The sequence below is a fragment of the Ovis canadensis genome, chromosome 21 (assembly GCF_042477335.2).
Source record: "Ovis canadensis isolate MfBH-ARS-UI-01 breed Bighorn chromosome 21, ARS-UI_OviCan_v2, whole genome shotgun sequence".
NCBI lineage: Eukaryota > Metazoa > Chordata > Mammalia > Artiodactyla > Bovidae > Ovis > Ovis canadensis.
In genome coordinates, this window is record NC_091265.1 from 17,130,148 (window position 1) to 17,151,628 (window position 21,481).

The window sequence follows — 21,481 nt, forward strand, 5'->3', positions numbered from 1 at the left end:
GATACCACAATCCTCAGGTGCCCAAGTTTCTTGCATAAAATGACTTAGTATTTGCATAAAACCTGCGTACGTCTTCCCATATACTTTAAATCTATAGAATATTTATAGCACCTTTCCGTATACTCTAAATCATCTGTATATCCTGTGTAAATAGTCATATGTGTGCTTGGTCGCTCAGTCATGTCCGACTCTGCGACCCCATGGACTGTGGCCTGCCAGGCTCCTCTGTCCATGGAGTTCTCCAGGCAAGAATACTGGAGTGGGTTGCTATGCCCTCCTCCAGGGGATCTTCCCAACCCAGGGATCCAACCCAGGTCTCCTGCATTGCAGGTGGATTCTTTACCATCTGAGCCATCAGGGAAGCCCAGGTAGTCATAAATGCAATGTAAATACTATGTAAATAGTTGCCAGTGTGTGGCAAATTTGTTTTGCTTTTTGGGACATTTTGGAAATTTCTTTTTTATAGTATTTTCCATCTGCGGTTGGTTGAATCCTTGGATGTGGAACCTGCAGAGACAGAGGGCGGATGGTCCATAGTGCTAAAGCATTTGCTTTTTGTTTTTCTCCTTCTCAAACCTCCACCGGGCCTGTTCAGGTGTCCCTGTCTGCATTTTGCTGCTGCTGGCATTCTTGGGATCCGGAAGGCTGATGAAGAGGCTCCGTAATGATGGGGCCTCACTTGGCCGTGTCATCGGAGGGGATGGCGTGTCGGAGACTAGGCCTTTAGAAATGTGAACCAGCTTCCTGTTAGAGCCTGGCATGTAGTAGGTTCATGTATGTTGACTGGCTGAACAGTGAGTGAATAAGTGTGCTCAGAGACTAAAGGATAAACTCCACACTGTGATCCCATCAACCCTGTGCCTGAGCTTGCTCCACCATACAGGGTGGGCTGAATAAAGCCCTGTACCTGCTTTTCACGCCCCTTGGGTCTGACCTAGCCTGTGTTGTAGGGAACCAGTGACTCTTCCACCTTCTCTGCCATGCAAAACAAAACGTGAAGCCTGCCCTCCTTTCTGTGTTGATCCAGTTCTGTCCATATGAAAGTATTTAATCAAAGGATATAATTTTGATACAGTGAAATTGGCCTTTGTCCTCTGACTTCCCAGACAGATGATAGCAGGATGGTTTTGCAACAGTATGGTCTCAGAGTCCGGACTTCAGTAAGATTAAGCCCATGCTTAGTGTGATGTTTCACTCTGTGAAGTCACCCACAGAAAAGGCAAACATTCCATGTTTAGTAACCAGTCCTGTTGGTTCTTGGAGTGTGGCCCATGCCAGTTTGGGCTGGATGGGCTCTGGGAACGTGCGGACTTCTCCCAGTGCTCCCCGCTCCCCACCACCTCGTGTGGATGGATAGATAGGAAAACATGCACCCACTCAGACTGTCCTTTTCTTTCCAAGCCTGAAACTTCTTTAGCCACATCAAGGTCCTGCCAGAGTCTGGAAACTGGTAAGCTTTAGAGAGGCCGAGGGTCGGCTAGAGTCTCTTAGGAGAGGAAATGCACCCGGGTGGTTGGTTTCTTCAGGTGTTGCTCTGAGACCGAATTAGGAGAATCCTCAGGGAGTTTTCTTGAGTTTTCATCTTTGTGATTGAGTTAGAGTTGCAGAAGTATCATGAGTTGCTAATTTAAAAAGTGGGTTTTTTTTTTCATTTCTTTGTAAAAGAAATTCACATTAATTGTAGAAATTTGGAAAAATATCAAAAGGCATAATGCTGAAAATTACCCATAATTTCTAGTATTCAGAGATAATCACTACAAAACGTTTTGTTGTATTTGCATGCATTTTATATGCATAATTAAGATCATTGTGTATAAATTTTGATTTTCCCTTTTCCCATTTAGCATATTTTATCTTGCATTGAGAGCACTACAGCATGGGAACTTGTATTAGTTTCCTCTGGCTGCAGATTTCCACAAACTGGATGGCTTAAGACCATGGAAATGGATTCCCTCAGTTCTGGGGGCCAGAAGTCTGAGCCGGGCCTGAGGAGGGTGCGCCCCCTGGAGGCTCTTGGGGGGAGCGCACCCTCGACCCTCAGTTTCTGGTGCTTGCCGGCGTTCCTGGCATGTGGCCCCGTCTCTCCAACACCTGCCTCTGTTTTCACCTGCCTTTCCTGTGTGTGTGTGTGAGAAATCTCCCTCTTCCTCTCTTGTGAGACATTTGGGAGGGCATCTAGGGCCCACCCGATGATCAAGGATGTCTCTCCATCTTGAGATTCTTCACCGGCAGAGGTGCCATATCTACCCAAGCTAGCATTTAGAGGTTCCAGAGTAAGGATCTGTTATCTTTGGGGACCATTATTCAGACTGTCAGAGGATTTAAGAGCATAGACTTTTGAGCCAGACAGGGTGGGCTCAAAACCCCGTGTGGTCTCTTACTAGCAGGGTGATCTTGAGCAAGTGTCTTAAGTATTGGTGCCTCCATTTTCTGATCTGTTAAGCGGGAATAACATTAGCAACCTGAGGATTAGGAGGGTTAATGTTTGTAAAGCACCTTGTAAGCTTAGGAGACAGTGTTTGACCCATGTAAAGATTAGCTCTTGCTATTATAGTTGGTTTTTATTAGAAATTCTTTGTAAAGCAGTCAAAGTACCCGGTCAAGGGTAAAGACCACGGCTATCATCAACTTAATTTCCAGCTGACTGCTTTCGTCTTGGTGCTTTGGGTTGTCTTTTCCCTCCATAGCCCAGTTTTAACATTCTACATGTTCAGAGTGGTAATAATTCTCTCAGAGAATGGGATTAGCCTGTAGTCATCTTGACTCTTAAGCTGCTTGAATAAAATCCAACTTAACTTGGGGCTTCCCAAGTGGTACTGTGGTAAAGAATGTGCCTGCCAGTGCAGGAGGTGCCAGTCTGATCCTTGGGTCACGAAGACCCCCTGGAGTAAGAATTGGCAACTCACTCCAGTATTCTTGCCTGGGAAATCCCATGGACAGAGGAGGCTGGTGGGTTACAGTTCATAGGGTTGCAAAGAGTCAGACATGACTGAGTGACTGAGCATGCATGCAATTTAACTTGACATTCAGACCCCCTGAAAAACCATCTACCTTCTAACCCTGCCTCCCAGCCCTCTCTTTCATAGCCCTTATCTTTAAACTTCATGAAAATCTTACTCCCTAATAGAGGGATTAGAAGAGTTTAGAGTCTTGAAGCCCTACAGTAGGTGATTTCATGGTTGATCCACTGAGGAACCAATGGAAAATTAGGTCAAGGGGATAGTGGGCATAAATGTTTCAAGATCTTAGCAAAACAAATGTTCATGTTCACTAAAACAGACTCTAAAGATAGCATAAATAGCTAGTACCAGCCACTAGTATGTGAACTGAGTCATCTGGTCTACCATCTGGCTCAGCTGAACCACAGATGCCTGTAGCCACATGAGTAAACCAGGCAAGACCAGAAGAAAAACCACCCCACTGAGCCCAGCACTAATTGCTGACCCACCAACCATGAGTAAATAAAATGTTTATTAAGGCCAAAAAAAGGACAGCACAGTAAATCAAGACTTATCTGTAAGTTATTTCATCTCTCATTGTAGTGTTGATAGGCATTGTATGGTTACTCAATTATTCCTCATGTGCTGTAGACACTTTCAGAGTCTCTCATGTTTATATTTTCATTGAAATTCTTTTTTATTTTGTTATGGGTAATATCCACATTAGGAGCCCTCTCTCCCCAGTATCTGGGTCTCCATCTTAGTCCTGAATACCGCTGAGATTTTATGACTTGTTTGCTGGTTCTCCTCTCTGGGTTTCCCACCTCTCTCTCTTCCTCTCCTCTCAGATATTATGGGATGGTAGTTGAGAGGCCCAGGTCAGTGTCTCTCATCTTTTATTTTTCCTTTGTTTCAGAAGTCTTTATTTCATCACCCTCTACTTGTGTGTTTTTTTTTTTTTTTTTTTTAGTCCTAACCCTGGATCTTGTAGTTTTCAATAAGTAACTTTTGGTTGCAAGGAAAAGAAATGCTCTCTTTCCAGCTTAAGTCAGCAGACGGTCTGTCGCAGGAACCTCAGGAATGCAGGGAAGAGCCTGACCAGCGTGCTGGGGGCTGGAGAGGCAGGCTCCTCCGGTCCTGCCTGGTGTGAGGGAGGGCAGGGTGGGGCCGGATGAGTGCTGGTGAGGAGCAGCCGGGGGAGCCACGCAATTGCCCTCTCAGCAGGGACTTGGTGGAGGTGTCACAGGAGATCTGCAGAAAGCAAACCAGCCAAACCTATGATACCTCTTCTGATTTCTCAACAGGAATAACCCAAATCACCTTTCCTGGAAGTCAGTTTGCTGAAACTACTGAAGCAGCAGTTCTTGGTAGTTGAAGAAAAGGTAAATAGAAGCAAATTCGTGTCTGCTAAAGTCCTCTTAAGAGGGAAACCCATGTTTGGAGGGCCCCTATTGTTTCTCAGACATCCCTGTATGTAATATTTTACCTTCCTCTGCCTGGCCACACCCTAGTTTACCTTCACCAATGGCTGCCATCTTGGAAATGAGGGCTTTCCCCTCTGGCTGATGTGGTTTCTCCTGCCTTTGAACCCCTCCTGTACCGCATTCTCCTTACTGACCTGTATCCCTGGGGGCACTCCGTGCCTCTCCTCTCTGTCCTCCCACAGCCGTGTGGGATGTGGGGCTGCTTTCTGTGGCCCTCACCCCACTGTAGCACTTCTGTACTGGATTATAGTTACCTGTTTGCGTGTTTCCCCCAGTCACTTCCTTAAGATGTATCTGAACTGTGCCTCAGACATAGAAGATGCCTTCATAAATGTTTATTGAATGAGCAGTGGTCACCTCATATGTGGATTCACTATGTACGTCCACCATTCGACCCATATAGGGCCTGTACTGTAAATCGATTTTATTCTTTGAGCATTCATCAGAGATTTTTAATCTCTAGTTGCTTTTTGCATTTTGGCTATTGGGGAAACGAAGCAAAGCTTTCATATCTAGTTTTTATTTTTCATGGGCAGTTTGGTTCCACGTTAAGAGCTGTGGTCCAGAAGCTTGAGGGGAAGGGAGGTGACGGGCAGGTCAGGGAACCAGTGACCTTGGAAGCGTGGCTCCCCACCCCACTCCACCTTGCTGGGGGTGGTGTTGAATGGGATTGCACGAGGTGGGGTTTGGTCATGCTGTGTCTGTGGCCCTCTTGTCTGCTGGATGGCAGACCCCTCTTCCACCCACCCACCCATCCATCTATTCATCCATATTATCCTCCAAACTGCCTCAATCATCAGAGAGTTGCATCTGAGCCCACCTTCCTGCTCCTAATCTTTTTTTTTTTTTGCTTTAAATTATTGTCAGTAGATTCCTTTTCTCACCTGCTTTTACTGAACCTGCTGAATATCCCAAAGATGTTCCTTACTTATTTTATCTGTTTTGTTGGTCACAATCCTCTTCAAAGGACTCATTCCAGCCTTTCCTACCTGACAGTAACCAGCAGCTGTCTGCTACATTTGATGAGTTCTTCCCTTTTCAGAAAGTGCTTCTGTGCTCACCACCGAAGTTCCTTCTCCCACCAATCCTAGGAAATAGGCAGGGGCGAATGGTAACTTCCCATTCCCGGAAACTCAGAGTGCTAGATATTCCATGTGAGGCCCATTGCCAGTGTGAACAGCGTCTGGTTTTTCTCTCCCTGGCACCGTCTTGCTAGTTCTCCTTGGAAGCTGCTTCTGTCACAAAGCCAGGGGGCCTTTTTCACCCACTCCAGGGTCCTCTCGGTGGGGAGCCTTGGCCTGTTGACCCGAGATGCTGTCTGATGCTGCCGTTTCCTCTACCCCAGCCAGGCCTGATCCTGGTGTTTCCTATACCCCCACAGCCAGGCCACTTTCTTAAAAAAAAGTAGATCTCCTCTTCCCAAGAGCTTCCAGTCAGTCTTGTGAGTTTTATTTTTTGTTCGGGCTTATTTAAACACAGGAAATTGAGTTAGTTTACATGAATGCTGCACTGTCTTACTCTGGAAGCACAGAAAGACGCTAACAGGGATTGGGGCAGCCTAATCTGGCTGTCTCTAATGATCTTCCTGCCTCCCCTCTGAAGTGAGGTTGCTCAGTCGTGTCTGACGCTTTGTGACCTCATGGACTATAGCCTACCAGGCTCCTCCGTCCATGGAATTTTCCAGTCAAAGAGTACTGAACTGGGTTGCCATTTCCTTCTCCAGGGGATCTTCCCAACCCGGGGATTGAACCCGGGTCTCCTGCACTGCAGGCAGACGCTTTACCCTCCGAGCCACCAGGGAAGCGCCTCTAAATAACTGCAGATGGGGCCATGCACCGAGGAGGCAGAGCACAGCGCTTTATTGCCTTGTGCGGTTATCTAGTTAAATGTGTTTTGTTTTCTTTTGTTTTTAAAAAAATGGCTCAACTTTTAATTGGAAAACAGAATGTTGAATGGCATTTTGATTTGTCCTTTGGTGGCGAAACTGGAAAAATAGATCCATTTTGATAGGAAACCAGGTGCTGGTCCCGAAGAAGGCATATTAACTTCAGAGCAGGATGTGAACTCGGAGTCATTGTTTCCCTAAAACAGGCCAAATTCAGAGTCATTGTTTCCCTAAAACAGGCCAAATTCAGAGTCATTGTTTCCCTAAAACAGGCCATCTACACTGGGCTTTTTCTTGTGAAACCTTCTCCTGCATCTGTACCACCTTCGAGTGACGTTTCCCTGGGGAGGTTCTACTTGGAATCCCCCAAACAGGGCAGTATCCCCAGCGACGTAACTGTCAGGACACAGGGCGAGATGCTGAGACCCTTCTGCCTGGACGCCTTGAAAATGTCAGTGTCAGGAAATCCGCACACCTGTTACGATGATTGTAATTGAAAAAAATACCAGGCTGTATACTTCACTTCGGGCTTCCCTGGAGGCTCAGATGATAAAGAATTTGCCTGTAATGTGGGAGACCTAGGTTTGATCCCTGTGTCAGGAAAATCCCCTGGAAGAGGGCCTGGCAACCCACTCCAGTATTCTTGCTTGGAGAATCCCACGGACAGAGGAACCTGACGGGCTACAGTCCATGGGGTCACAAAGAGTTGGACAGGACTGAAGTGACTTAGCATACACACACACACACACACACACACACGCTCTACTTCGCATTGTGCTGTGATGCAAAGCCCATTTTATCATTAACAGGACTGTTTTCTTAGCCCCAAAGCTGGTGTCTGCTTTACTGAAGGTCATCTTAGAAGCAGCTTGCACGTGTCCTGGCTGAGTTTGGCCACATGAGCTCCCTATGAGGTGCACCCCACCTTGAGCTGGCACAGAGGTGGTCATATGAGCACCCCGAGAGAAGGGCAGGAATGATCATTTGTGAGATCCGCCCCAGGCTTCCATTACTCTATCCTCTGTGCTTCACGGCTCTTTTTGTATCTTTTTTTAAAACAATTATTTGTTTTTAAATTGAAGGATAATTGCTTTACAGAATTTTGCTGTTTTCTGTCAAACGTCAACATGAATTAGCCATGCTGCTGCTAAGTCGCTTCAGTTGTGTCCGACTCTGTGCGACCCCACAGACGGCAGCCCACCAGGCTCCCCCGCCCCTGGGATTAGGTATACATATATCCCCTCCCTTATTGAAACTCCCAGTCCCTCCCCATCCCACCCCTCTAGATTGATACAGAGCCCTTGTTTGAGTTCCCTGAGACACACAGCAAATTCCCATTGGCTATCTATTTTGCATATGGTAATAGAAGTTTCCAGGTTACTCTTTCCATTTATCTCCCCATGTGCATAATTCTATTCTCTATGTCTGTTTCTCCTTTCCTGCCCTGCAAATAAATTCTTCAGTACCATTTTTCTAGATTCCGTATATATGTTACAATACGATATTTCTTTCTTTTCTTTCTGACTCACTTCACTCTGTATAATAGGTTCTAGGTTCATCCACCTCACCAGAATGGACTCAAATGTACTCCTTTTTATGGCTGAGTAATATTCCATCCTGTATGTGTACCCCAACTTCTTCATCCATTCATCTGTCAATGGACATCTAGATTGCTTCCATGTTCTAGCTATTGTAAACAGTGCTGCGTGAACAATGGGATACATGTGTCTTTTTCAGTTTTGGTTTCCTCAGGGTATATACCTAAGAGTGGGATTGCTGGGTCATATGGTGATTTTATTCCTAGTTTTTTAAGGAATTTCCATACTGTCTTCCATAGTGGCTGTATCAACTTACATTCCCACCAACAGTGCAAGAGCATTCCCTTTCTACCACACCCTCTCCAGCATTTATTGTTTGTAGACTTTTTGAGGAGAAGGCACTGGCGACCCACTCCAGTACTCTTACCTGGAAAATCCCATGGACAGAGAAGCCTGGTAGGCTGCAGTCCATGGGGTCGCTAAGAGTCAGACACGACTGAGGGACTTCACTGTCACTTTTCACTTTCATGCATTTGAGAAGGAAATGGCAACCCACTCCAGTGTTCTTGCCTGGAGAATCCCAGGGACAGAGGAACCTTGTGGGCTGCCGTCTATGGGGTTGCAGAGAGTTGGACACGACTGACGTGATTTAGCAGCAGCGGCAGCAACAGCAGCAGACTTCTTGATGATGGCCATTCTGACCAGTGTGAGGTGATCAGTTCAGTTCACTCTCTCAGTCATGTCTGACTCTTTGCAACCCCATGGACTACAGCACGCCAGGTCTCCCTGTCCATCACCAAACCCTGGAGTTTACTCAAACTCATGTCCATTGTGTTGGTGATGCCATCCAACCATCTTATCCTCAGTCGTCACCTTCTCTTGCCTTCAATCTTTCCCAGCATCAGGGTCTTTTCAAATGAGTTAGTTCTATGCATCAGGTGGCCAAAGTGTTGGAGTTTCAGCTTCAGCATCAGTCCTTCCAGTGAATAGGCAGATCTGATTTCCTTTACAATTGACTGGTTTGATTGCCTTGCAGTCCAAGGGACTCTCAAGAGTCTTCTCCGACACCAAAAGCATCAATATTTCGGTGGTCAGCTTTCTTTATAGTCCAGCTCTCATATACATACATGACTACTGGAAAAATCATAGCTTTGACGAGATATACGTTTGTTGTGTGGTGTGAGGTGATATCTCATTGTAGTTTTGATTTGCATTTCTCTAATAATGAGTGATATTGAGCATCTTTTCATGTATCTGTTAGCCATCTGTATGTCATCTTTGGAGAAATGTCTGTTTAGGTCTTTTACCCATTTTTTGATTGGGTTGTTTGTTTTTCTGGTATGGAGGTGTATGAACTGCTTGTATATTTTGGAGGTTAATCCTTTGTCAGTTGTTTCACGTGCTATTATTTTCTCCCATTCTGAAAGTTGTCTTTTTACCTTGCCTATAGTGTCCTTTGCTGTGCAAAAGTTTCTAAGTTTAATCGGGTCCCATCTGTTTACTTTTGTTTTTATTTCTGCTACTCTAGGATGTGGGTCATAGAGGGTCTTGCTTTGATTTATGTCACCAAGTGCTCTGCCTATGTTTTCCTCTAAGAGTTACACTCTGGTCTTACATTTAGGTCTTTAATCCATTGTGAGTTTATCTTTGTGTATGGTGTTAGGAAGTGTTCTAATTTCATTCTTTTACATGTAGCTGTCCAGTTTTCCCAGCACCGTTTATTGAAGAGGCTGTCTTTGCCCCATTGTATATTCTTGCCTCTTTTATCAAACATAAGGTACCCACAGGTGCGTGGGTTTATTTCTGGGCTTTCTATCTTCTTCATTGGTCTGTGTTTCTCTTTTTGTGCCAGCATACCATACTGTCTTGATGACTACAGCTTTGTAGTATAATCTGAAGTCAGGAAGGTTTCTGACTGAGCTGATTTCTCCAGCTCCACTCTTCTTTCTCAAGATGGCTTTGGCTATTCGGGGTCTTTTGTGTTTCCATATGAATTGTGAAATTTTTTGTTCTAGTTCTGTGAAAAATGCCATTGTTAATTTCATAGGGATCTCATTGAATCTGTAGATTGCATTTGGTAGTATAGTCATTTTCACAACATTGTTTCTTCCTACCCAAGAACATGGAGTATCTTTCCATTTGTTTATGTCATCTTTGATTTCTTTCATTAGTGTCTTATAATTTTCTGGGTACAGTTCTTTTCTCTCCTTAGATAAGTTTATTCCTAGATATTTAATTTTTTTGTTGCAGTGGTGAATGGGATTGATTCCTTAATTTCTCTTTCTGATTTTTCATTGTTATATACAGAAATGAAAGTGATTTCTGTGTATTGATTTTGTATCCTGCAACTTTGCTAAATTCACTGATTAGTTCTTGTAATTTTTTGATAGTATCTTTAGGGTTTTCTATGTACAGTATTATGTCATCTGCAAACAGTGAGAGCTTTAGTTCTTTTTTGATCTGGATTCCTTTTATTTCTTTTTCTTCTCTGATTGCCTTAGCTAGGAATTCCAGAACTATGTTGAATAGTAATGGTGAAACTGGACACCCTTGTCTTATTCCTGATCTTAGGGGGAATGCTTTCAGTTTTTCACCATTGAGAATAATGTTTGTTGTAGGCTTATTATATATGACCTTTACTATGTTGAGGTAGGCTCCTTCTATGCCCATTTTTTGAAGAGTTTTAATCATAAATGGGTGCTGAATTTTGTCAGAGGATTTTTCTGCATCTATTGAGATGATCATATGGTTTTTATCTTTCAATTTGTTAATATGGTGTATCACATTGATTGATTTCCATATGTTGAAGAATCCTTGCATCCCTGGAATAAACCCAACTTGATCATGGTGTATCAGCTTTTTGATGTGTTGCTGAATTCTGTTTGCTAAAATTTTGTTGAGGATTTTTGCATCTATGTTCATCAGTGATATTGGCCTGTAGTTTTCTTTTTGTGTGTTGTCTCTGTCTGATTTTGGTGTCAGGGTGATGGTGGCCTTGTAGAATGAGTTTGGAAGTGTTCCTTCCTCTGCAATTTTTTGAAAGACTTTTAGAAGGATAGGCATTAGCTCTTCTCTAAATGTTTGATAGAATTCTCCTGTGAAGCCATTTGGTCCTGGGCTTTTGTTTTTTGGGAGATTTTTTAAAATCACAGCTTCAATTTCAGTGCTTGTAATTGGGTTGTTCATGATTTCTATTTCTTCCTGGTTCAGTCATGGAAGATTGAACTTTTCTAAGAATCTGTCCTTTTCTTCCAGGTTATCCATTTTATTGCTATATAGTCATTCATAATAGTCTATTATAATCCTTTTTATTTTGGCATTGTCTGTTATAATCTCTCCTTTTCATTTCTAATTTTGTTGAATTGATTCTTCTTATTTTCTTGATGAGCCTGGCTAAAGGCTTGTCAATTTTGTTTATTTATTAATCTTTATTAATCTTTAGTATTGTTTCTTTCATTTCTTTTTCATTTCTGCTCAGATCTTTATGATTTCTTTCCTTCTAATTTTTGGGGGTTTTGTTCTTCTTTTTCCAGTTGTTTTAGGTGTAAAGTTAGGGTATCTATTCGATGTTTTCCTTGTTTCTTGAGCTAAGACTGTATTGCTATAAACTTCCCTCTTTGAACTGCTTTTGCTGCATCCCATAGGTTTTGAGTTGTCATGTTTTCATCGTCATTTGTTTCTAGAAATTTTTTAATTTCCCTTTTGATTTTTCCAATAACTTGTTATTTAGGAATGTGTTGTTTAATCTCCATGTGTTTCTGTATCTTACAGTTTTTTTCTCATAGTTTACGTCTAGTCTCATAGCGTTGTGGTCGGAGAAGATGCTGATACAATTTCAGTTTTCTTTAATTCACTGAGGTTTGATTTGTGATCCAAGATGTGGTCTCTCCTGAAGAATGTTTCATGTGCACTTGAGAAGAAGGTGTATTCTGCATTTTGATGAAATGTCCTAAAGATATCAGTGAGATCCACCTTATCTAATGTCTCATTTAAGACTTGTGTTTCCTTATTAATCTTCTGTTTCGATGCTCTGTCCATTGGTGTGAGTGGCGTCTCACAGTGTCTCCTACTAAAGTCTCCTACTTTTTTTGTGTTACTGTCAATTTCTCCTTTTATGTCTGTTAGTGTTTGTCTTGTGTATTGAGGTGCTCCTTTGTTGGGTGCATAGATATTTACAATTGTTATCTCTTCCTCTTGGATTGATCCCTTGATCATTATGAATGTCCTTCTTTATTTCTTGTAATATTCTTTATTTTAAGGTCTATTTTTTCTGATATGAGGATTGCTACTCAAGCTTTCTTTTACTTCCTATTTGCATGCAATGTATTTTTCCATCCTCTCACTTATAGTCTATATGTGTCTTGAGGTCTGAAGTGGATTTCTTCTAGACAGCATATATATGGGTCTTGTTCTTATATCCCTTCAGCCAGTCTGTGTCTTTTGGTTGGAGCATTTAATCCATTTACATTTAAAGTAATTATATATATATATATATATTTTTTTTTTCCTCTTGCCATTTTCTTAATTGTTCAGGATTGATTTTGTAGATCTTTTTTCTTCTGTTGTATTTCTTGACTATATAAGTCCCTTTAACATTTGTTGTAAAGCTGGTTTGGTGGTACTGAATTCTGTTAACTTGCTTGTCTGAGAAGCTTTTTATTTCTTCATTAATTTTGAATGAGATCCTTGCAAGTACAGTAATCTTGGTTGTAGACTTTTCCCTTTCAGTACTTTAAATATTTCCTGCCATTCCCTTCTGGCCTGCAGAGTTTCTGCTGAAAGACCAGCTGTTAAGCATATGGGGTTTTCCTTGTATGTTACTTGTTGCTTCTCCCTTGCTGCTTTTAATATTCTTTCTTTATGTTTAGTCTGTTAGTTTGATTAGTATGCGTCTTGGCATGTTTCTCCTTGGGCTTATCCTGTATGGGACTCTGTGCCTCTTGGACTTGATTGACTATTTCCTTTTCCATGTTGGGGAAATTTTCAACTATAATCTCTTCAAAAATTTTCTCATACCCTTTCTTTTTCTCTCCTTCTTCTGGGACCCCTATAATTTGAATGTTGGTTTGTTTGATGCCATTTCAGGGGTCTCAGAGACTGTCCTCAGTTGTGTAAGCTTGTATGAGGTGATGTTTGTGCTGAGTTTTTTTGTTTGTTTGTTTTTCCTCTGATGGGCAAGGTTGAGTGAGGTGGTGCTTTTCTGCTGATGATGGGGCTTGTATTTTCGTTTGTTGTTTAGACGAGGCGTCCTGCACTGGTGGCTGGCTGATGCCAGGTCTTGTATGCAAGTGGTTGCCCTTGTGCGAGTTCTCAGCATTTGACAGCACCTCGGGTTAGCTCTCTGGCAGTCTAGGGTCTTGAAGTCAGTGCTCCCACTCCAAAGGTTCAGGGCTTGATCTCTGGTCAGGAACAAAGATTCTACAAGCGGTTTGTTATGGCATTAAGTGAGATTAAAACAAATACCCTAAAACAAAAAACCAAAGATGAACCCCAGGCAAATGGCAGTTACAAAATCAGGGGACAATAATTAAAATAATGGAATATACGCATATACATAGACACCCATCAACAAATCAAAACAGTCTATCAAAAATAAAGTACAATAGATTGACCTGGTGAACAAAGAAAATAAAAAATTATATTTACGAGTTAAGAACAAAACTAACTAAAGCACAAACTGGAAAACAAAACTGAAGCAAGGTGCCATGTGGGAAATAAAGTGATAAAAACAAAACTAACAAATTTGTTGAGAGGAATGGAAAGAAAGAAAGAAAAAAAGAATAGATATGCAAAGTTAAACAGAGGTAGATAAACAAGATTTATATACATTAAAGATTAACTCCAAGGGATAAAGAACAGTGGGAAAAGCAAACAAAGGAATAAATGTAGAAAAAATAAAATAAGTTAAAAAAATTAAAAATTGAAATTTAAAAAAGTGGGAAAAAAGGAAGAATATTGGAAAAAACAAAAGGATAACTCCACAGAACTGCAAAAGCCCAATGTAAAGGCAGAGGTTTATACCAACAGTAAAAAATATGACTTAGGAAAAAAAAGCTCAAAAGCTTAATTAGATTTCATAGTGCCAATAAAATTGACAACTACAGCGGAGGAGGGAAAAAAAAGAAAAAAAAATCCAAAAGAATCTATAGAACAAGTCAAAACATAAGATTAATAAGTGATTTTCTTGAGTCACTGCTGTCAGAGTTCTTTCCCTCGCCAGGAGTCACAGCCTCCCTCACCTCCCTGTGATGCCCTCCAGCACTCTGCTGACCTCTGGACCTGCTGTGTGGGCAGCTCAGAGTCTAATCTGGTCCTGCTCCTGTGTGTTCTTGCCACCAGTGTCCACAGCTGTCAGAACTAGTGCGTTTTCTTCTGTGGGAGCTCTCAATGGCCTTTATGTATTCCATAGACACAGAGAGGGGTTCTGGCAGCACCAGGTACTCGGGGGTTGGCGGCTAGGGCAGCAGGAAATACAGTGCTCTAGAAGGGGATGGCAACCAGTGTTGGACAGTATGCTCCAGTATTCTTGCCTGGAGAACCCGCTGACAGAGAAGCCTGGCAGGCCACAGTCCACAGGGCTACAAAGCGTTGGACATGACTGATGTGACGCTGCAGGCATATATGAGAGACTTCTTTTGCCTCTGGCAGCTCTGCCCCAGTGAGGGTTGAGCATGAAGCTGGTGCAGCTGCTTGGCTTGTGGGGATTCTGGTGGCATCAAGTGTGTAGGGACACGGATTGCCTCTGCTGCAGGAGTTATGGCCCTATGAGAGTCTTTTTTCCAGCCTCTTGTATCTGGTGATCAGAAGGCCTCTTTGGCCAGTCTTTATCGGTAGCTCCAGCCATTCAAGCACTTAGAGGGCTCCCTTGACTGGGGTCCTTCTCTGTTGTTCAGTGCGTCAGACACATAGAGGGGACCCCCTGCCTGGGGTCCTACTCTGTAGATCGGTGCATCAGTCACTTAGAGGGGCACCCTGAGCGGAATGCTACCCTGTAGTTCAGTGCGTAAGGTGTTTGATGGGCCAGCCTCTCTATTGCTCTCCTGCAGATCCTGGCCTGTGGGGAGAGAGGCTGTGGTGATGGCTCCACCCCTATGCGTACTCAGCAGTATCGCCTTGCTTCCATGGTGCCTGGCTTTCCTCCACCCGCATTTCCCACCACGATCTCCTCCCTCACATCCCCTGATCCGTCTCTCCACAGTCAACAGCAGCCCTCTCCCTGGGATTGCTCCACAATCCCTGAGCTCCAGCTCTCAGCTGCTGCGCCTTCTAGGGGACCTGCATCTCTGTCCAGGGTGTGCGTGCCTGTGGCAAGGACTGTCTGATTCTCATTCCATTTAGGCTGCCACAGCTCAGCGGTTTCACTCTCAGCCTTAAATGTTTCTCCTCTGACTCAGACAATTGCCCCGCGTGGGGATCGGATGCCTGCTTCAGTTCCCCCACCCGCCGAGGGCAGGTCCAGTCCTACTAACACTCCTGTTTTTCCCCCTAGTTCCTTCGTCCTACCGAGTTTTGCGTGGGTCTACATATTCTTTCCGCTGGTTAGGTCCTCCTGCCTGTCTCAGCTGGTGTTTGCCTGCACTTATGCATCTGAAGGTATGTTCCTGATGTATCTGTGGAGAGAGATGCACTCCACGTCACCTACCCCTCCACCATCTTGTTCTCTCCTCTGCTTATACCTTTGATAGGAGCTAGTGAACTTGGCTGTCTCATGGGCCCCTCCAGCTTAATGGGTCCCAATTTTAACTTTTGGTCCCCTTCTGCCACAGCCCCTTTCCAGCCTTCCCTTCCCCCCATCTCATTAAGGAGCACAACTGATAGCTCACTTTTTCAGTCCAGAAACTGGGGAGTCATCTGTTATCCCTTACTTCTCCCTTCTCCAAATTGCCGAGTCTGAGCGGCGCTTCCGAAGCAGGTCTTGAATGCATCTGCTACCTTTCCTCACGTGTCTCCCAGGTTGGTGATGTCATTGTTTGCCTGGGTCACTGCAAAGGCCCTTGAACTGGTTGCCCTGCTTCTACTTTTCCTCCATTTTGCTCACCATGTTGGAGCCAGGGGATCCTTAGCAATGCTTTTCTCCTCATTCACTTCTTTCTCAAAGTTTCAATGACCTCCTCCCACACTGGGATGGAGCCCATGCACCCAGCAGGGCCCGTGGAGGGGACTGTGAAGTCTGGGCCCCGGGCCTGGCTGGAGATGCCACAGCATTGTTGCCGTTGCATTAAAGTAGCTCGTGAGATGCTTTGCCCTTTCACTTTCGACTTTCCGGGCAGATCGAAGTGACTCTGATTTTCCTAGTGCAATAAAATACCTGCTGGCTGGCTAAGGTACACTTAGGGTGGATACGGAGTTCTGGGAAATGGTGAGTGCTTTGTTCCTCGAACCCTATCAATGGTTAGAACACAGAGGTGGACCATTATTTCATTTCAAGCCTTGACAAGTAAATAATCAATATGTAGTTAACAAAAATTCTAAAACCTAATATTGTGCTATTCTCCAAGTGCTCCTCCCCCTAATATTTTGACATAAAAATGTACACAACATTTTAGCTCAGGAAATCATGAATGAAACTTTGTTCCAAGCCAGTAGAAGAAAAGACTGACTTTCTACAAGGGAAAAAAAGAGACAGACAAAATATCAGTACACAGCTTTTCTTTTTATGCACATTTGTCCTACTGTGATGCCTACTTGCTTTCTTCCCTTTCACCTTTGAACTTTGCCTATGTGTGTATGTGTGTTTGTGTGTGTGTAGCCACTGGGTTCTGTCTGAATCCAGTGACACTCTCCATTCTCCTTGAGCCTTTCAATCAAGGTAATGGGAACTACTGAAATTCCAGCTTTATTTTTGGTGTACTTTGGCTTCAAATTAGGACAACTTTTCTGTGACCTTGAGTTTGGAATTTTTTCTAGTACCAGTTGGATGAATCACTGTGATGAGCTGCAAGCAAAGATTATAACATAATGGGAATAGCAGACGTGGGCTCTTAGTGCAGCATGGTGAGCACTGGGGTGCAGTTTGTCCCCAGATGTAATGGGAGCACAGAGATGAGCCCCCCACTCACCTCAGGGACTGAGGAGTCATGAAATGCTTTCTGGAGTGTGTGACCCTTGAGCTGGGTCTTGAAGGAGGAATTTGCCAAGTGGAAGGGTGGCTGGGAGAAAAGAGGTGTATGAGGGCATTTCAGATAACTGCATGAGTGGAGGCCTGGGTGGTCAGCAAGGGGGTGCCATGCCCAGAGGGCTCAGGGAGGCTGCATAACCACTGTAGTTAGAGGCGTGGACTGGGCTGGGGGCTGAAAGATGGGCAGGGGTTAGGTCATTCTGCAGAATGTCCCCATGGGACTCTACACAAGGGAGATCCTGGAGGTTTGATTTTACAGTAGGGATTCTTCAGTCTGGGTCTTTACTTAAAAGGCTTCTCCTGGATGGCAGTGATCTGATTCAGACATGCAGTTTCTTTCAGCGGTTCCTAAGGGTGTGGGTCTCGGAGTTCCAAGTTCAAGGTATGACTGCAGGCTATCTACTTCTGATCACAAGGATATCATTAAAAGCTACTGAAATGTGATTGGTGTTGCAGTCTGACCTCCTTGTCCTTGGGTTCTCCACTGGTGACTCTAATCAGCCTTGGACTGAAAATATTTGAGAAAAAAAATTCCAGAAAGTTCCAAAAAGCAAAAGCTGAATTTGTCACACACAACAACTAATTACATATCATTTACATTATGTTAGGTATTACAAGGAATCTAAAGATGATTTAAAGTATATGGGAGGCTGTGCCATAGTTTACATGCAAATACTATGCCATTTTATACCAGGGACTTGGGTGCACATTGAAGACGGGGGTCCTGGAACCAACCCCCTGCAGATCCTGAGGGATGACTGTCCTGCCTGCTGGAGTTTCTGGATAAGTCTGTCTCGTCCTTCACTTGGAGGCTAGTTCCTCACCATGTGAGCAGTCATGCGTTTCAGGTTCCCATAGAACATGAACTTACACAGGCCGTAGAATTTCCCATAGATTTTTGCAAACAGCACTGTAATAAGAGTGTGCTGTTGCCAGCATCTTGAATTTGTGGCAATTTTTAATTGGTAGAAATCAGATGTTTAATTATCAATCACTGATAGCTTGGCTTTCTCATTATTAGTTGGTTGATTGTTTACCTCCAACAGTTCAGTTAAGTCACTCAGTCGTGTTCGACTCTTTGTGACCCCATGGACTGCAGCATGCCAGGCCTCCCTGTCCATCACCAACTCCTGGAGTTTACTCAAACCCATGCCCACTGAGTTGGTGATGCCATAGACTTTAAAACATGCATGTGACTTAAACGAGTCATCCATGTGAAAAAGTGAAAGCGTTAGTTGCTCAGCCGTGTCCGACTTTTTACAGTTCCATGCCCTGTAGCCTGCCAGGCTCCTCTGTCCATGGAATTCTCTAGGCAAGAATACTGGAGTGGATAGCCATTCCCTTCTCCAGGACATCTTCCCTGCCAAGGGATCAAACTGGGTCATGGCCTTGCAGGCAGATTCTTTACTGTCTGAGCCACCAGGGAATGAGTCATCCATACCTTAAACGGGTACATCTCCTGCATTTGCTTCTACAGTGATTCTTCACAACTACTACTGCATATGTTTTGCTCAGAAGGGGAAAGTGTGTGGAGTGGGTCCACACCCACCCATGGGCAGTGATTTTAGAGAGATTTAGTAATGTTTGTACTACTTAGAGCTTGAGAAAGTAGCAAGGCAAGGCAGGGAAACCCAGGTTGCAAAAATCTGCATGAACCAGACAAGGGCCTGACCTAGTGGTAGTGGGGATGGAGCAGGAGAATGTGTTGAGAGATGTTTAGGAAAAGGGATTAGTAGGTCTGTTTTGCCAAAAGTTGTACTTTCCTTTTAGGTTCAAAGGATTGATTAACAAAAGAAACCACTCTTTACACACATAAACAATTTCAGTTTTTTGTAGAAGATTATTTGACTTAATTCCAATATGCATTCACTAAAAGAAAATAAATAGAAACAATAGAAATAGCAGCATAAACATCACCAAATTGGGCCCACCTATATCCAGACTTCAGCTGCAAAGGCCCTCATTAACAGCAATCTGGGGTCCCAATTGGGAAACGGTTCCAAGGTGGTGTGTCATCCCATGGGTGACATTTCAAATTGCAGTTTTGTGGGCTCCCGCTTGTAATCCCAGGCTGCAAACTGATGTCATCATCAGTTAGCATGCAAAAACACAGCTCTGGTTTTACACTGTGACCATTTTACAGTGTTCATTTCAGTTTGTGAGTCATGGGATTTCATTAGACCCTGGGGGACTGGCCAGACCTCCAGAGACTCAAAAATTCCAAGACCAACTCGCTTTCTTGATGAAAGTGAAAGAGGAGAGTGAAAAAGTTGGCTTAAAGCTCAACATTCCGAAAAAGAAGATCATGGCATCCGGTCCCGTCACTTCATGGGAAATAGATGGGGAAACAGTGGGAACAGTGTCAGACTTTAGTTTTTTGGGCTCCAAAATCACTGCAGATGGTGATTGCAGCCATGAAATGAAAAGACGCTTACTCCTTGGAAGAAAAGTTATGAGCAACCTAGATAGCATATTCAAAAGCAGAGACATTACTTTGCTGACTAAGGTCCATCTAGTCAAGGCTATGGTTTTTCCCGTGGTCATGTATGGATGTGAGAGTTGGACTGTGAAGAAGGCTGAGCACTGAAGAATTGATGCTTTTGACCTGTGGTGTTGGAGAAGACTCTTGAGAGTCCCTTGGACTGCAAGGAGATCAGCCCTGGGATTTCTTTGGAAGGAATGATGCTAAAGCTGAAACTCCAGTACTTTGGCCACCTCATGTGAAGAGTTGACTCATTGGAAAAGACTCTGATGCTGGGAGGGATTAGGGGCAGGAGGAGAAGAGGACGACAGAGGATGAGATGGCTGGATGGCATCACCAACTCGATGGACGTTGAGTTTGAGTGAACTCCGAGAGTTGGTGATGGACAGGGAGGCCTGGCATGCTGCAATTCATGGGGTCACAAAGAGTTGGACATGACTGAGAGACTGAACTGAACTCCCTTTCTTATCTGAAGTGTTGCCTGACTTGCTGTGTTTGCCGGCAGGCAGGGAATCTGGGCAGTGTCCAGGCAGGTCAGAGGCCTGCTCTCCTGCTTTGAAGCCTGAACAAGACTTCCTCTATTTTGATTTCCCTAACATAGGTCTTGGGGGATAATTTGATACAAGGAACTAGGGCAAGGGGAGGCACCCAAAAACCCCCCAAACTTCTGCCTTGGGTGACATTAGTAAGAGAAACAGGTTTAGACCATTCAGTAAATGCTTACTGAACTTCTTCTGGTGGGGGAGGTGGACAAAAATGATGAACTCTTTAAAAAGAAAAGAGTGGAGCAAAGAAGGGCTATTTTAAAGATGTAGACGTAGGCAAAATGGCGCCTGATTTTGACTAAGGGGCTCAGACAGGCTTCCTCATCTGTGTGTGCGTAAGGCTGGCCGAGATGAGAAGCTGTGAGCATGAGGGCATGTGGGCTCCTTCTGTCACCATGTCAGGGGTGCTGGATGCCATACAGGGAACTGGGCCGTGTTGCCGCTGGGTCGATTCTGCACAGCAGCCTGGTTTACTGATGCCTTTTGCAGGATACCTGGACTTTGTCAGTGGTCAGGGCCTGCAGTGAAGCACAAACAACGGGCTTGGAGACCTCGCTGTGGGTCTGTGGCATCTGCTTTGGTGTGATCTTCTCACCTTCCCTGCTCCTCCTCTCGCTCACCAGGCATCAGGTGCCTATGGGCCCACATTGTGGTGCTGCAAAGGTGCCATCTGTTCAGGCCCTCCTGCCCTGGTTCTGCTCAAGCCTCAATCCTGCCTCTCCTTGAGGTCTCTGCTGTCTAATCTGATACGGGCCCCTGATAGTATTGCAGCGTGCCCTCTGCTGTCACCTTATGCTGCTTTGTCTTTCTTCACAGCACTTCACTCCTTGACACGCTATGTATTGATTTGTCTTTCGTCCATCTGCCTTTCCTGGAACGTATGTTCCATCAGAGCTGGAACTTTGTGTTGTTCGTGATTCCGTCTCCACTGCCAGGATAGTGCCTCATGCACCCAGGTGAATCAGTGACTGTCAAGATGGGCTGGTCAGTTCATCTGTCTGTATGTGCAGACGAGCAGGGCCTGGCATGCAGTAGGTGCCTGCTAAGTGCTTGATGGAATGCACTGGTGAGTGAGTGACTCTGTGTCATTGGCTAGTCCCCAGCACTTAGGTGCCCAGTGAGTGTCTGTTGAAAAGATGAGTGGTCTAGAGAGCTTGCCCGTCTCTCTCTGAGGCTGGCCCTCTGTGGGGTCAGCCCCAGTAACTGTGCTTGAGAAGGGCAAAAAAAAAAAAAAAACAGAGGGAAGGGCCCAGGCATGCAGTCTTGGGTGCCTGTGGTTGCAGTTGTTCTTTGCATCTGATGTTTGAGTCAATGCTTCACACTCTCTCAGTATGTCTGCCATCAGCCAGGTGCTGCAATTAACTTGCTGTGATTTAGCTTAGAGATGAATTTTTCATTTTAAAGATGCCACAAACAACTGGCGCTGGTGATACATTGGTTGTCAATGAAGCTCATGTCTAAGAGAACATGAGGATGGTGTCCCGTGTCTA

At 44.2% G+C, this 21,481-nt stretch overlaps 1 protein-coding gene across 19 annotated transcripts in view; it reads left to right on the forward strand.

The window, feature by feature from the left end:
- SMCO4 (single-pass membrane protein with coiled-coil domains 4) overlaps positions 1 to 21,481 on the forward strand; it is a 75,899-nt gene that overhangs the window by 37,685 nt on the left and 16,733 nt on the right. For 12 of the 19 annotated variants that reach the window (XM_069565166.1, XM_069565156.1, XM_069565155.1 and 9 more), the window contains one exon: positions 4,244 to 4,321. The exons of 5 other annotated variants lie outside the window; for them this stretch is intronic. The gene's annotated coding sequence lies outside the window, so the exon portion shown is untranslated. Of the gene's footprint in view, positions 1 to 1,193; positions 1,451 to 4,243; positions 4,322 to 15,335; positions 15,440 to 21,481 lie in introns of those variants that run through there. 2 more of the 19 variants (XM_069565161.1, XM_069565174.1) reach the window with 2 other exon arrangements.